A 13,878-nucleotide genomic window follows, 5' to 3' on the forward strand; every position below is an offset into this window, starting at 1 on the left:
TCAAAGGGACATCCTTGACCCTCAACACTTAAAAGCAGCAGATTGACCCAATGTCTGTAGACCTGTGTGAGTGGTGTCATGACGTGTATGCGGTCTGCCACTTGCACTGTGGCTTACATCTCACAGGGATTTCTGTGCTCATACATTCTTGAGAGAGCTGCATCATCTTCAATAGCGGAGACATACCCTGCTTATTCAAGCCTACCCAAAAACTTTTCCCTCAAAATGTTGCAAAACACATCCCTCCACTTGCCCACTTTGGGCACATGTGCAAGTGTGCCCAAAGCAGTGCCCAAGGCAGTCATTTCAAAGTTAATAGGAAATCTTGCCATCCTTTCTTCTAAGGAGCATGCTGGCTATCCTTCTTCCAACACAGATGGGCTTGTCCTTTTTGCAGTGCATGGTACTTTAAATAGTCTTCTCCAGCACCATAATTTACACGCTTCTATTCTTCTCCAGTCTTCCCAATTCAACTTTCAGATGCATATGAGGTGATTAAAAATACCCTGGCTTGAGGCTGGCGTCTACCTTAGATGTCAAAGGAACATCCTTGCTTTTCAGCATTTTAAAGAGATCCTGAGCAGCAGATTGGCCCAATGCAATGTGTCATTTGATCTCTTGACTGCTGCTTCCATGAGGATTGATTTTAGATGCAAGCAAGATGAAATCCTCGACAACTTCAATCTTTTCTCCGTTTGTCATATTACCTATGGCTCACTTGTGAGGATTCTGGTCATCTTTATATCGAGTTCTACCCTATACAGAAGGCTGCAATCCTGGATCTTTATCAGCAAGTGCCTCAAATCTTCCTCATATTTAGCAAGCAAGTTGTGTCATCTGCATCTCACAGGTTGCTAATAAACCTTCCTCCAATATTAATGCTGCAGTTTTCTTCATATAATCCAGCTTCATTAATTATTTGTGGAACATACAGATTGAACAAATATGGTGAGAGGATACAAGCCTGACACACACCTTTCCTGATTTTAAACCTTGCAATATTCCCTTGTTCTGTTTGCACAACTGCCTCTTGTCCATGTACAAGTTCTGAATGAGCACAGTGAAGTGTTCGGGAATTCCCATTCTTCCCAAGGTCATCCATAGTCTGTTATGATCCACACAGGCTGAATGCCTTAGCACAGTCAATAAAACATGCGTAAACATCTTCCTGGTATTCTCTGCTTTCAGTTAAGATCCATCTGACAGCAGCAGTGGTATCCCTTGTTCCACATCCTCTTCTGAATCCGGCCCGAACCTCTGGCAGCTCCCCATCCATGTACCGCTGCCACCACGGTTGGATGATCTTCAGCAACATTTTACTTGCATGTGATGTTAATGATGTTGATCTACAATTGGGTCACCTTTCTTTGGAACAGGTACTCTGATTAGCAATGACCTACTTACCATATATTAAATTGCCCTGTATACACAAATGACATTTTATTCTGATTTATCTAAAATATTTCCTCTTAAACGTCTTAAATTCTTTCACTAACACAGGAGTCGGCTTTTTGAGGGAAGGAAGTGAGGTGTGTATAGTCTGTTTCTCATGTCCATGAAAACATAGAAGATGCTTTTCATTTCCATGATGGAACATGGAATGCAAATGTTGGAGGTCATGACTAATGAGAGGCAGGATTGACTCAGAGGCTCAAACCCACTGCCAGAGAGTTGACTCTGGCTCATAGCAACCCCGTGGCACCGGGTAGGACTGTCCCTGTGGGATTCCGAGATGAACTCCAGGCGGAATTAAAAAACCCTCATGTTTCTTCCTCGTAGAGGCCGGTGGTTTCAAATTGCTGAGCTTGCCGTTAGCGGGCCAATGCATAGCCTGTATGTCAACAGGGTTCCCGGCGACTCAAAGGCCGTCAGTTCATCTTGTTTGTTTGGGTTCCCCTACACCAGAGTTGCAGTGCTGGCAAATCAAGGTAGAAACCCAACAAAAGATCAACTCTATACACATCGGGGGCATGCAAGCTTTTGACTCACATCACATTCCACATCGCCATTTCACTCAACTTGCAGAGCCTGCTAGAGTGGCTGTGGTGTGGATGCTCCCTGCAGCTGTGCATTCATCTGGGTAGACTAGAGAAACAAATCCATGGACACTCATATGTGTATGTGTTAGTCTGGGTACTTTAGAGAAACAAATCCGCAGAAACTCACGTATAAGAGAGGGTTTCATATGTAGGTTGACTGTGCATCAAGAAAACATCCCAACCCAGTGCTACCCAAGCCCACAAGTCCAACATTAAACCATTAACCCATATGTCCAACACCAATCCACAAAGTCCTCCTCCATCTCACAAAACAGAGGCCATGATGTGGACTGCAGGAGGAAAGCTGAGTCAGTGAACGTGTAAACATCTCAGCGCTGGAAGGGGTCTCCACATGGGTGCTCCAGCACCCAGGGCTTCATCGGGGTAGGTCCATGTGGCTTCTCCTTGGGGATGTCTTGCAGGAAGTCAGTCTTGCAAGCTGAAGCAGGGAACTGCTAAGGCAGCCGCACGCTGGTGCAACCATCACAAAGCAAGAGATCTGAGAACTCGAAAGGCAAGGCTCACCGAGCCATTTATCCCTCTGCCCTTCAATTAACCCCACTTGTGTTTATTGGCCAGGTTGGCACAATAAACTAACTAACTCAGTGTATAAGAAAGAGATTTATATACAAGAGCAATTGAACATTGAGAAAACATCCCAGTCCAGTCCAGATCAAGTCCATAAGTCCGACATTAGCCCATATGTCTGACAGCAATCCATGAAGTCCTCTGCAGACTCACGAAACACATGCAATGATGCTGAATGCAGGATGATCACAAGCCAGTGGGTAGAAAGTCTTTGGGTCCAGTGGCATTGTAAGCATCGCAGAGCTGGCAGGGGTCTCCATGTGGCTTCTCTGTCTTCCGAGGTCTGGTTGCGTCCATGTGGTTTGTCTTCTGCAATGTCTCCCAGGGAGTAGCAGAGAGAGAGGTGTCTTCTGCCTCCAAGAAGGAAGTACCAGATTTCCCAGAATTCTCAGGAGAAGGCCATGCCCACACAGAAGCCTCATTGGCTATCTCCAGATTGACAGCTTAGACTCCACCCCGACACTCTTCATCCTTAAATTGACATCAGATTAGGTGACTCCCACAGGCTGACACTGTGAAGTGGTGCTGTGGCTGCCTGTCCAACACCAGCTCTGCAGGAAAGGACGGCCATCAGGGTCAATGGCACCAAACTGGTGGCTTCAAAAGGTGTTCAGACAGGGATTTTGGGTGTGTTCTGGAATCTTTTCCTTCTGGTTTATTTCTTAGTGGTCTTTGGAATGGGCTGGTTGGCAACCCCAACCTCCCCTGCCCCCACACAAGGCAACCAGCCAAGCATTCTTGTAACCGAGATGACGCTGTTTTATTACCGCAAACTAGAAGTGATCCGAAAAGAAATTTACCCCGTTGGCCAATGACTTCCAGAAAGAAGGCCCACAGAGCGACTATCCTACGTCTAAGTCCCAGTGTGTTATCTCTGATAGGCATTCCACCACATTGGAACGGATTTATAAATAACAACCCAGACAAGTTACTTCACTTAGTTACCTTGGCACTGGCTGAAGTTTGTGTTGGACGGTTTCCTGACAGTAGCATTGCCCCAAGCCAGGCATTCTTCCGGGCTTTGCCAAGGCCTTATTTGGCTGTGGTGAAGGTCTGGCTATACCAATCTTAAATATTCTTGACCACGGGCACAACTTCAGGCTGCTGAGTAAGGTCATCTCGGAGGGTCTGGTTTGTTTATTTCTTTATACACTGGAATGGACTCAAGATGACGCCCCGAGAAAGTCTCGTTCCTTCTGGGACACAGTGATGATGGTGCCCCCACAGCTTTCCCGAGGCTGTCACCATGCCCCAGCCTGATCGTCAGGGAAGACCAATGGATATCTACTCAACAGGCAGCCAAGAACGCAGCCTTCCAATTCCAGCTGCCGTGGTGTTTCGCTGGGGTGGAGTCAGCCCTCATTTGGGGCAACCCTGTAACGGGATAGGACCATTGTGATCCAGACGGTTTCCATTGGCTTTCTTTTGAAGTAAACCACCAGACCATTCTTCCTAGGCTCCCTGAGTCTTGCATCTCCGCGAAAACCTGTTTCTCATCATAACAACACACGAGCCTCCACAGGTGCTGTGAACAGGGACTGAACCTAGATCTCTCACGTGGGAAGTGAGACGTCTACCAGGAAACTGCCAGGGCCCTGCAGAAAGTGTGATGGATGCTCCACCCCTCAGTATGTAAGTGAAAACCTCACTGAAGAATAGCACTCTTCAGAGATGACTGCCTGGATGATGAGCCATTTGCTGCCCCCTTCCAGATATCCCAACACCATTTTGGCCAGAGTAGCCAAGAGGCAGGTACCTGGTGTGCAACCATTGGCGGCAGTGGAATCACTCTGACTGAATTGTTTTGGGTAGGGTGCCAGGAGCATTTGGAACTGTCCTTACAAGAAACCATCCCACACAATGCATCCGTGTACCGGGAGTAATGAGGTTGTTGAAAACATGTTTCATGACATCACACAATGTTTCCTTTACGAAGTGCCCCCCGGCATCCTTGCTGTCTGAATTTATTACTAAAAATAGTAGTCCTTCTCTCAATCAGTTGATGTACTTCTCTTATGGCAGGGTTTCCCCGATGGGGCTCCAAGGGACACGAGAGCAGCCAAGAGCAATGAATGGTGCTCCTTGAAAAAAGTCCAAAGGGGAGAAAGAAAAAGTCCCTAAGGCCAAACCAGTCATTATGCCTGTTGTTTTGTTTTGTGTTTTGCCAGAGGACTTTCATGAGTCATGAATAAACGAATGTGAACTGTATAATGCTACAAGATGGACCGTTTGCATGATGACTGGAAAGGAACTTACCAGGTCACACAGTCTTTGTGCTGGGTCCTGCTGTGAACGGAATGGTGTTTCTCCAAGATGTTTCTCCGGAGCTGCATGCGACATAAACTTCTGTTTGCTACACTCACCCACGGCGTGTGCTTCTGGCGAAGCAGCTCTAGCTACGTAAGACTGGTCCTCACCACAGACATCGGTGTAGCCATCGATTACCTTCTCTTCCTCTCCTTGACACCTCCCGGTTGCACCAGCGCACCCTTCAGCCTGGTATGGCAATCTCCTTGTTGCTGCTGTGTTTAGCTGTCATTGAGCCCCAACTCCTGGTGACCCCAAGTTCAACAGAATGAAACATTGCCCAGTCTCGCACCCATCTTCAAGGTCACTGGTGCATTCAAGTCCATTGACGTGGCCACTGAATTTGCAGGGTCTGCTGGTCCGAGAGGCTCATCTTCCAGCACTATATCAGACAGTATTCTGTTTTGATCCTCAGAGTTTGCAGTAGTTAACCTTTGGAAGTAGTTTCCCAGGTTTTTCTTCCTAGTGCAGTGGTCCTCAACCTTCCTCATGCTGAGACCCTTTCATACAGTTCCTCATGCGGTGGTGATCCCCCAAACATAAAATTATTTTCGTTGCTACTTCATCACTGTCGTTTTGCTACTGTTATGAATCAGGTGACCCCTGTGAAAGGGTGATTTGACCCCCTAAGGGGTCGCGACCCACAGGGTGAGAACCGCGGTCCTAGTCTGTCTTAGTCTGGAAGATCATCTGAATCTTGTCCACCAGGGATGACCCTGCTGGTATGTAAAATACCAGTGACATAACCTCTAGCAGCACAGCCACATACATCTGAGCCCTTAGGAGGCTGGCATACGGCATCAGAGCTGGGAGTCCTCTCTCTCTGTGCCTCTGCCCTCCTCCCTCCACAGCAGTGCAAGCGCACACACTCGGGACAAGTGTCTGGCGGCGAGGGCTGCCGCTCTGTCCGTTCTCACAGGCCGGCTTTCTTTTCATCCCTCCGTTCTCCCTACTCAGGCTCTCACTCTCCATTTCCTGCTTTTCTCGCCTGTCACCTGGGTATTTCTAGCCGGCTCCTCCAGACTTTAAATAAGCACGTTGGCATTTTATAGATCTCACCAGGAAGGCAGAATACTGCTCCTTTTCTGCGCAAGGACCAGACCAATCACAGGACACAACTTCCTCTTGGACTATCTGCCTACTCTTTATTTGTGTTCTTTAGTTGCTGGAGCTCAGAGACTTGCCCTCTGCAGACAGAGCTGGTTTGTTCCAGCGGTCACCACTGCCACCCCCACCCCTCCTCTGCATCCAAGGCCAAGGAGTGACCTTAAAACTTTAGAAAACTACACTCTGATGATGGTAGAGACTGTGGTCTACTGATCCAAATGTTTATGCACTTCTCTCTGTTACATTCTTACCAGCCGTCATCAGCTTGTACTCCATGGGGTATTCCCTGACCCCACCACCCATCCACCCACCCACCCCCACACAATTCATACAATTTAATCATTCAATCATATTAAGAAGATTTGTGAAATCAGCATCACAATCAATTTCCAGACATTTTCTTCTCCTACTCATTTTTGTCAGCTCCCCATTTTCTCCATCCTCCTAGGCTGGGCTATCTAGTTACTATCTCTATAGATCCTGGATTTCTTATACCGAAGATCATACAAAACAAAACACAACCTGTGTTAGGTTGGTTGACTAGAGAAATAAAGTCAGAGACACTCGTATATGTATAAGAAAGACCTTTATATCAAGAAGTAATTGTATATCAGGAAAACATTCCAGTCTAGTCCAACTCAAGTCTATACGTTCAATACTAATCCACATGTCTGATACTAGTCCATAAATCCCTCTTCAGACTCATGCAGCCACATGCAATGATGCAGAATGCAGGAAGATCACAGGCCGGTGGGTGCAAAGTTGTGTGCATACAAGGGTGGTGGCCACATCACAGGGCTCCTGTAGGTCTCAACAGGGGAGTGGAGGCAGAGAGAGAAGGGGGCGGTTCCCAGCATGCTCCATATGAGAAGGCCACGCCCACAAGGAGGCACCATCAGGCTGTGACCCAATTGACAGGCTAGACTCCACCCCTACACTTTTATCTCTTCAAGTTGACATGAAATTATGTAATCACCATACCATCATACAAAATCATATGAAGTAAAAACGACAACAATGACTAGACTGAATATTGGAAAACCTCACTCACACAGAGAGCAGGAAGTATTAAAAACTGAAGCAACTTTTTAAATGAGTCAAAAGGAGAACAAATGATAGGGTGTTTAGGACATTTTAACCCAACTACATCTGCCAGAACCAACTTTACAATGCTCTCCATCAGAAAGGAGGCTCCCTGGGGTTGTTAGTGGCTACTCTTTCAGGAGCCTTGGTGGTGGAGGAAGTTATGAGTTTGGCTGCTAACTGCAAGGTTAGTAGTTTGAAACCACCAGCCACTCTGAGAAAGAACAATGAGGCTTTCTGCTCCAGCGATAACTTACACTACAAAGAGTTACAGTCTGGGAAATCCACAGGGGCAGGTCTGCCTTGTCCTAGAGGGTCGATAGGCGTCAGAATGAGCTCTGTGACAGTGAGAGCTGACAAAAACGATTTCAGAAGGAGATTGTGACTCCTTTCTTCGGCGGCATCTCCAGGTGGACTTGAACCATTAACATTTCAGGTAGCAGCCAAGTCTGTTAACCATTCGCATCACCCAGCGATTGATTCTTCCTTAGCAGTAAAACCAAAAGCACAAAAGTAAACCATTGCCATGGAGTGGCTATCAGCTCAGAGCAACTTGCTAGGACAGAGAAGTTTCTGGAAGCTTACTGCCTGCCCCACCTTTCTCCAAGAGCAGCTGATGAGTTCAAACTGCCAACCTCTCTGTTAGCCCCCGAGCATTAACATTGAGTCACCCTGGGTACTCTTCCTTAGCATCAGCTCAAACTCATTGCTGCACAGCGGATTCCAGCTGGATCCATAGAATCAACAGCACGATGAACGGAGTTCCTTTGCGGTTATGAATGACTGTGTGACTAAGTTCTAGACAATGAACTCTAACTGGAATTGGCCTTTGTAACTCACAGGAAGTATCCTTAAAACCTTGACTTTCTCAATCTATCCCCGACTTCTGCTGCTTAGGATAGTAGTGTGATGGCTGGAATGGTTGAAGCCATCTCAACCCGTGAAACAGCACCCCAAAGAAGACAGAGCAGCAAAACTCAAGGAGCCGTGTGGGTACACAATGATAGCCCTAGATGCCTTAACGCTAGACCTTTATCAGCGAAAATCGAATTAATATTCACTTTATTTCTGCCACTGTGATGTGATGGTTTTCTGTACCTCCCAACTGCACTTTGCCCTGACTGAAACACAGAGGCATTGGCTTTGTACTGCAACAGGAAAGATCTGAGCATTCCAAATCCGAGGTCATGGAGTCCAGCCTCCCACTGAATGCTGGCATCTCATCCCCAAGGGACAGGAGAGGGGCTCGTAGAGCGGTTGTTTTTGCCTCCCAGGGGGGAGACTTGCCATCTTATCCGGCAGCCCAACATATGACCGGCAAGTTTGGCTTATTATAAAGACTGTCCTTTGCTGAGCAAATGTCTGTCACTTTCTAACTTTCCCTGCCCTCTAAACTGTAAAGCAGAAATGTAATGCCATTTCCTGTGGGCACCCAGGCATACACTGGCTCCTTAGATTCAGTAAAATGATCTTTATCAATTATCATTGATCACTGCCAACCCCTGCCTTGTTGCCTACGCTCGATGCCCCAGTTACCCTCAGAAAACCTTGTTTCCAGAGTTCCCCCCATATTTTCTGCTCTTTGGACACATGCTGATCTGTGACTATCACACAGCAGCAGCTCACTAAACCAATAGCTGTAGAATGACTAAAGGAAACTGAGGACATAGGGGCCCTTCCAGAAGACAGTAGGAGAGAAATCAGCCAGAAATCCTCTACTGTTCCATGATTTAAGGTCATGCAAAGCTTTACATTTTAACTTCATGTCTTTGAAATGTGTGCAGACCTCTCTCTTAGCATCTTGACTGTGGCTCCTAAGTAATAAAACATTCCAGGAAGAAAACAAAATCGATTTCCCGTGGAACACTGGACTGTGCGGACACAAGCATCCCCCCTGCCGACTTAAAATCAAAGACAAAACAGTTTGTGTTAGTCTGGGTACATTAGAGAAACAAATCCACAGAAACGCATATGTATAAGAGAGAGTTTTATATAAAGGGTAAGTGCACATCAAGAAAACATCCCAACCCAGTGCTGCCCAAGCCCACAAGTCCAACATTAGCCCATATGTCCGACACCAATCCACAAAGTCCTCCTCCATCTTACAAAACACACACAGTGACGCCGACTTCAGGAGGAAAGCCGAGTCAGTGAAGGTGTAAGCATCTCAGCGCTGACAGGGGTCTCCACACAGCTGCTCCAGCAACCAGGGCTGCATCGGGGTAGATCCATGTGGCTTCTCCCGGGGATGGCTTGCAGAAAGTGCGCCTTGCCAGCTGAACTGGCTAAGGCAGCTGCACCCTGCTCTGACCATCACTAAGCAAGAGAACTAGAAAGGCGAGGCTTACCAAGCCCTTTATCCCTCCACCCTTCAATTAACCCCACATGTGTTTATCAGCCAGGTTGGCACAATAAACTAACTACCTCAGGGTTTGAAGTGAATTAATGACTTATTGATGTGAAGCTAAATGTATGAGCTCAAGAGAGGGAGCTTTCCGGTTGCCAGCCACAGAGACAGTGCATCTGTAAAGCCCCAGGCCCACAGGGCTAATTGACCAGGGACCTGCTGCAGGTCTCTGCCCCTCTAAGCTGGATCTCTGGGTCAGCAGTATCAAGATCTCCTGGGAGGTTGTTATAAATACAGAAGTTTCAGGCCTACTGGATGAGTATTCGTGTTTCAGCAAGACTAAAGATGATTCATGGAGTCCCTGGGTGGTGTCAATGGTTAACCCTCTCGGCTGCTAACAGAAAGGTTGGAAGTGAGAGTCCACATGGAGGTGCCATCCGAAAGGTCTGCTGATCATCCACTGAAAACACCACGGAGCCCAGACATACCATAACCCACATGGGACACTCAAGGCCAACTGGTTAGGGGATATATGTGCACATTAACATGTGAGAAGCACAGCTTAGGAGCAAGGCTTTGATGGCCACATCGAGACAAACATGGAAGCCACAGTTCCTGTGCGGGCCAAGCAGCAGAAAAGGGAGAAAACTTCTCCCACTCCTCGAGCGTACAGGAGAAAAACAGGCAGCCCGCCTCCGGAAATGGATTTGGGGTTTTCCTGGGATGTTTTATTATTTAGGAACTACGGTCAAGAAGATAAGGATAGAGGTATGAATGCATTTCAAAGACACAGTTAAATTGTGGATCGGAGGTGGGGGGGGGGAGTTAATGAAGCAAGTGGCAAGAGCGCTTAGGCTTTGCCATATACTGACATACACCCAAATGCTTACCCTTCTCAGCAGGGCTACAAGTCAAAGTGGTCCAGCAGAGAGAATTCTGTAGCATAGAAAGACCGGGGAGGTGCGTCCAAGTCTGAGCAACAGACATAATTTCTACAGTGATGACAGGAGAGTTGCAAAGCACATGAGGCAATGCAGCACCACTGGACCCCGTTAAGGTTACAAATGGTGCGCTAGTCTGGGTAGACTAGAGAAACTATCCATGGATACATATATGTGTATAAGAAAGAGATTTATATACAAGAGCAATGGAACATTGACGAAACATCCCAGCCCAGTCCAGATCAGGTCCATAAGTCCGGTACTAGCCCATAAGTCTGATAGCAATCTATAAAGTCCTCTTCAGACTCACGAAACACACACAATGATGCCAAATGTAGATCACGGGCCAGATGGGAAGAAAGTCCTTGGATCCAGTGGCATCGGAAACATCTCAGCGCTGGCAGAGTCTCTGCATCAGGGTGGGTCCATGTGTCTTGTCAGCTGCTATGTCTCCCAGGGTGTGAGCAGAGAGTCTCCCACCTCCAAGGAGGAAGGACCGGATTTCCCAGAATTCTCAGGAGAAGGCCAGGACCACACAGAGGCCTCATTGGCTATGATCTGATTGACAAGCTAGACTCCACCCCTACACTCTTCATCCTCAAATTGACAAACGATTGTATATCTACCACAAACGGGAAAATTGTTCCCAAGTGATGATTGACTACTGAGCATTCTGGGAAAAAAGAAAAGAAAAAGAAAGGAAAGAAAGCATTTAAAACCAGTCTATCTAAAGTTTTCTACCACCACTTGCCAGTCAGTTTGCTTTACTATGGTAGCTGTGCGTTGCTGTGATGCTGGAAGCTATGTCACTGGTATTTCAAATGCCACCAGGACCACCCAAGGTGAGCAGGTGTCAGCAGAGGTTCGGCACAGAACAGACAACGAGGAAGAGCTGGGCTGCTCACTTGTGAGGGAAGAGCCCCCTGAGAACCTTAGGAATAGAAGCAAAACGTTGTCAGCTACTGAGAGCCTCGTACATAGCAGCAGAGCATGGTCAGCTCTAGTGCTGGATGATGAGCCCTTCATCCTATGAAAGCACTCAACATCCGACTGAGGAAGAGCTGCCTTCTCAAAACAGAACCCACCATCGTGCGGTGGATGCCATAAAGCTTCTGGGGCCTTCATTTACTGATGGGGCGTGACTCAAAACAGCCATCAAGTGAAACTTGCAATGTACGAAGTATGAAATTTTGGCAGTTGTCAGAAATGAAGTGGACCCCATGAAGATCGATATTCTAGGCATGTGTGAGCTGAAATGTAGTGGTCTGGGCCATTTCAAATCAGATAATTATATGGTTTCCTGTGCCAGGAATGATACAGTCAAGAGGAATGGCATGGCATTCCTTTTCAAAAAAGGATATTTCAAGATCTGTATTGAGGTACAAGGCTGTCTGTGATAGAATAATATCTATCGGCATTTAAGAAAGCCCAGTCAATACAACTATTATTCAGCTTGATGCACCAACTATTAAACCTAGCGAGTGGTACAGAAATTGAAGGGTTCTACCAACATCTTCAGTCTGAAGTCAAGCAGATGTGCAATCAAGATGCATTGGTAATTATTGGTGACTGGAATTTGAAAATTGGAAAAATGAAGGAACGGTAGTTGGGAAATGTGGCGATAGAGATGAAGCTGGAAATTGCATGATAGAATTTTACAATACCAACAACTTTGTGATTGCCAATACTTCTTTTCAACAAAATAAATGATAACTATATGCTTAGACTTCTTCAGATGGGATATACAGAAATCAAATTAATTACATCTGTGGGAAAGACCTGATGGAGAAGTTCAATATCAACAGCTAAAACCAGGTCAGGGTTAACTTTGGAAAAGGCCATCAATTGTTCATATGTAAATCCAGATTAAAGCTGAAGAAGATTAAAACAAGGCTATGAGAACCAAAATATGACCTTGGGTGTATCTCATCTGGTTTCAAGAACAGATGTGAAGCATTGAACACTAACGATGGAAGAACTGATGAACTGTAGGAGGATGTCAAGAACATCATTCATGCAGAATGCAAAAGGTCAAAATAGAAAAAAGGAAAGAAAAGATCAACGTGGATGTCAGAACCCTCGGAAACTTGCTCTTGATCAGAACAGCTAAAGCAAATAGAAGAAAGCATGCAGTAAAAGACCTAAACTGAAAAACTTTAAAGGCACCTGGAGAAGACAAAGTAAAGTATTATAAAGAAATGTGAAAAGACGTGGAGTTAGAAAACCAAAAAGGAAGGACACACTCAGCATGGATCAAGCTGCGAAAAACTGGAGAAAAATTTAAGCCTCAAGCTGCACTAAAACATTCTATGGGCAAAATATTGAACAGCGTAGTAAGCACTCAAAAAAGATGTAAGGAATGCAGCTCCTTTATCCCCAAGAACTAGTCAAACCCACAGAATGCCAAAGAAAGGTGACCACAGAATGCAGAAAGTATCTAACAATATCGCTAATATCACGTGCAAGGAAAATGTTGCTGAAGTTCATGTAACCACTGTTGCACCAGTACACTGACAGCGGTGCATATCGAGAACCAGTGGTCCCGAAGCAAGAAGTCCAAGCTGCACTGCAGGCATGAGGGGAAAATAAGGCTTCAGGGATTAGCAGAATACCAACTGAAATGTTTCAACATGTTCAAGAAGCACTGGAAACACTCACTAGTCTATGCCAAGAAATTTGGAAAACAGTTACCTGGCCAACCAAATGGAAGAGATCCATATTTGTTCCCATTCCAACAAAATTCAGAAAGTCTCTAACAATATTGTTAATAACACATGCAAGCAAAGTTTTGCTGAAGATAATTCAATGATGGTTGTAGCAGTACAGGGACAGGGAGCTGTCAGAAATTCAAGCTGGGTTTGGAAGAAGATGTCAAAAGGGATATCATTGCTGATGTCAGATGCCTCTTGGCTCCAAGCAGGGAATACCAGGAAAGGGTTTATTTGTGTTTCATTGATTATGCAAAGGCATGCAACTGTGTGGATCATAACCAGCTATGGAAAGCTTTGACAACACTAGGAATTCCAGAACACTTCATTGTGCTCATGCAAAACCTGCATATAGATCACGAGGCAGTCCTTCCCACAGAGCAAGGGAACACTGCGTGGTTTAAAACCAGGAAAAGTGCATGTCAGGGTGGCATCCTTTCACCATACTTCTTCACTCTGTGTGCTGAGCAAACAATTCAAGAAGCTGGACTGTATGAAGCATCTGAATTAGAGGAAAGCTTATTAACAACCTTTGATATGCTGATAACACAAGCTCGCTTGCTAAACATGAGGAGAACCTGAAGCAATTGCTAATGAGCATCGAGGATTGCAGCCTTCAGTATGGATTGCAACTCAATGTGAAAAAAGAAAAAGAAAGAAAAGAAAAAGATCGAAGATCGGAAGAGCAATGGATGGACAAATGTGCTTTACACAATTGATGTATGTATGGATTGTGATAAGCGTTGTATGAGCCCCTA

The 13,878-nt window shown here is 45.9% G+C and overlaps 1 pseudogene; it reads left to right on the forward strand.

Annotated features, from left to right (window-relative positions):
• Positions 1 to 3,376: 3,376 nt before the first annotated feature.
• The window catches only part of LOC101648635, an 11,852-nt pseudogene continuing 1,350 nt past the window's right edge, over positions 3,377 to 13,878 (forward strand).

The sequence above is a fragment of the Echinops telfairi genome, unplaced genomic scaffold (assembly GCF_000313985.2).
Source record: "Echinops telfairi isolate 266 unplaced genomic scaffold, ASM31398v2 ScPeMD7_7475;HRSCAF=8513, whole genome shotgun sequence".
NCBI lineage: Eukaryota > Metazoa > Chordata > Mammalia > Afrosoricida > Tenrecidae > Echinops > Echinops telfairi.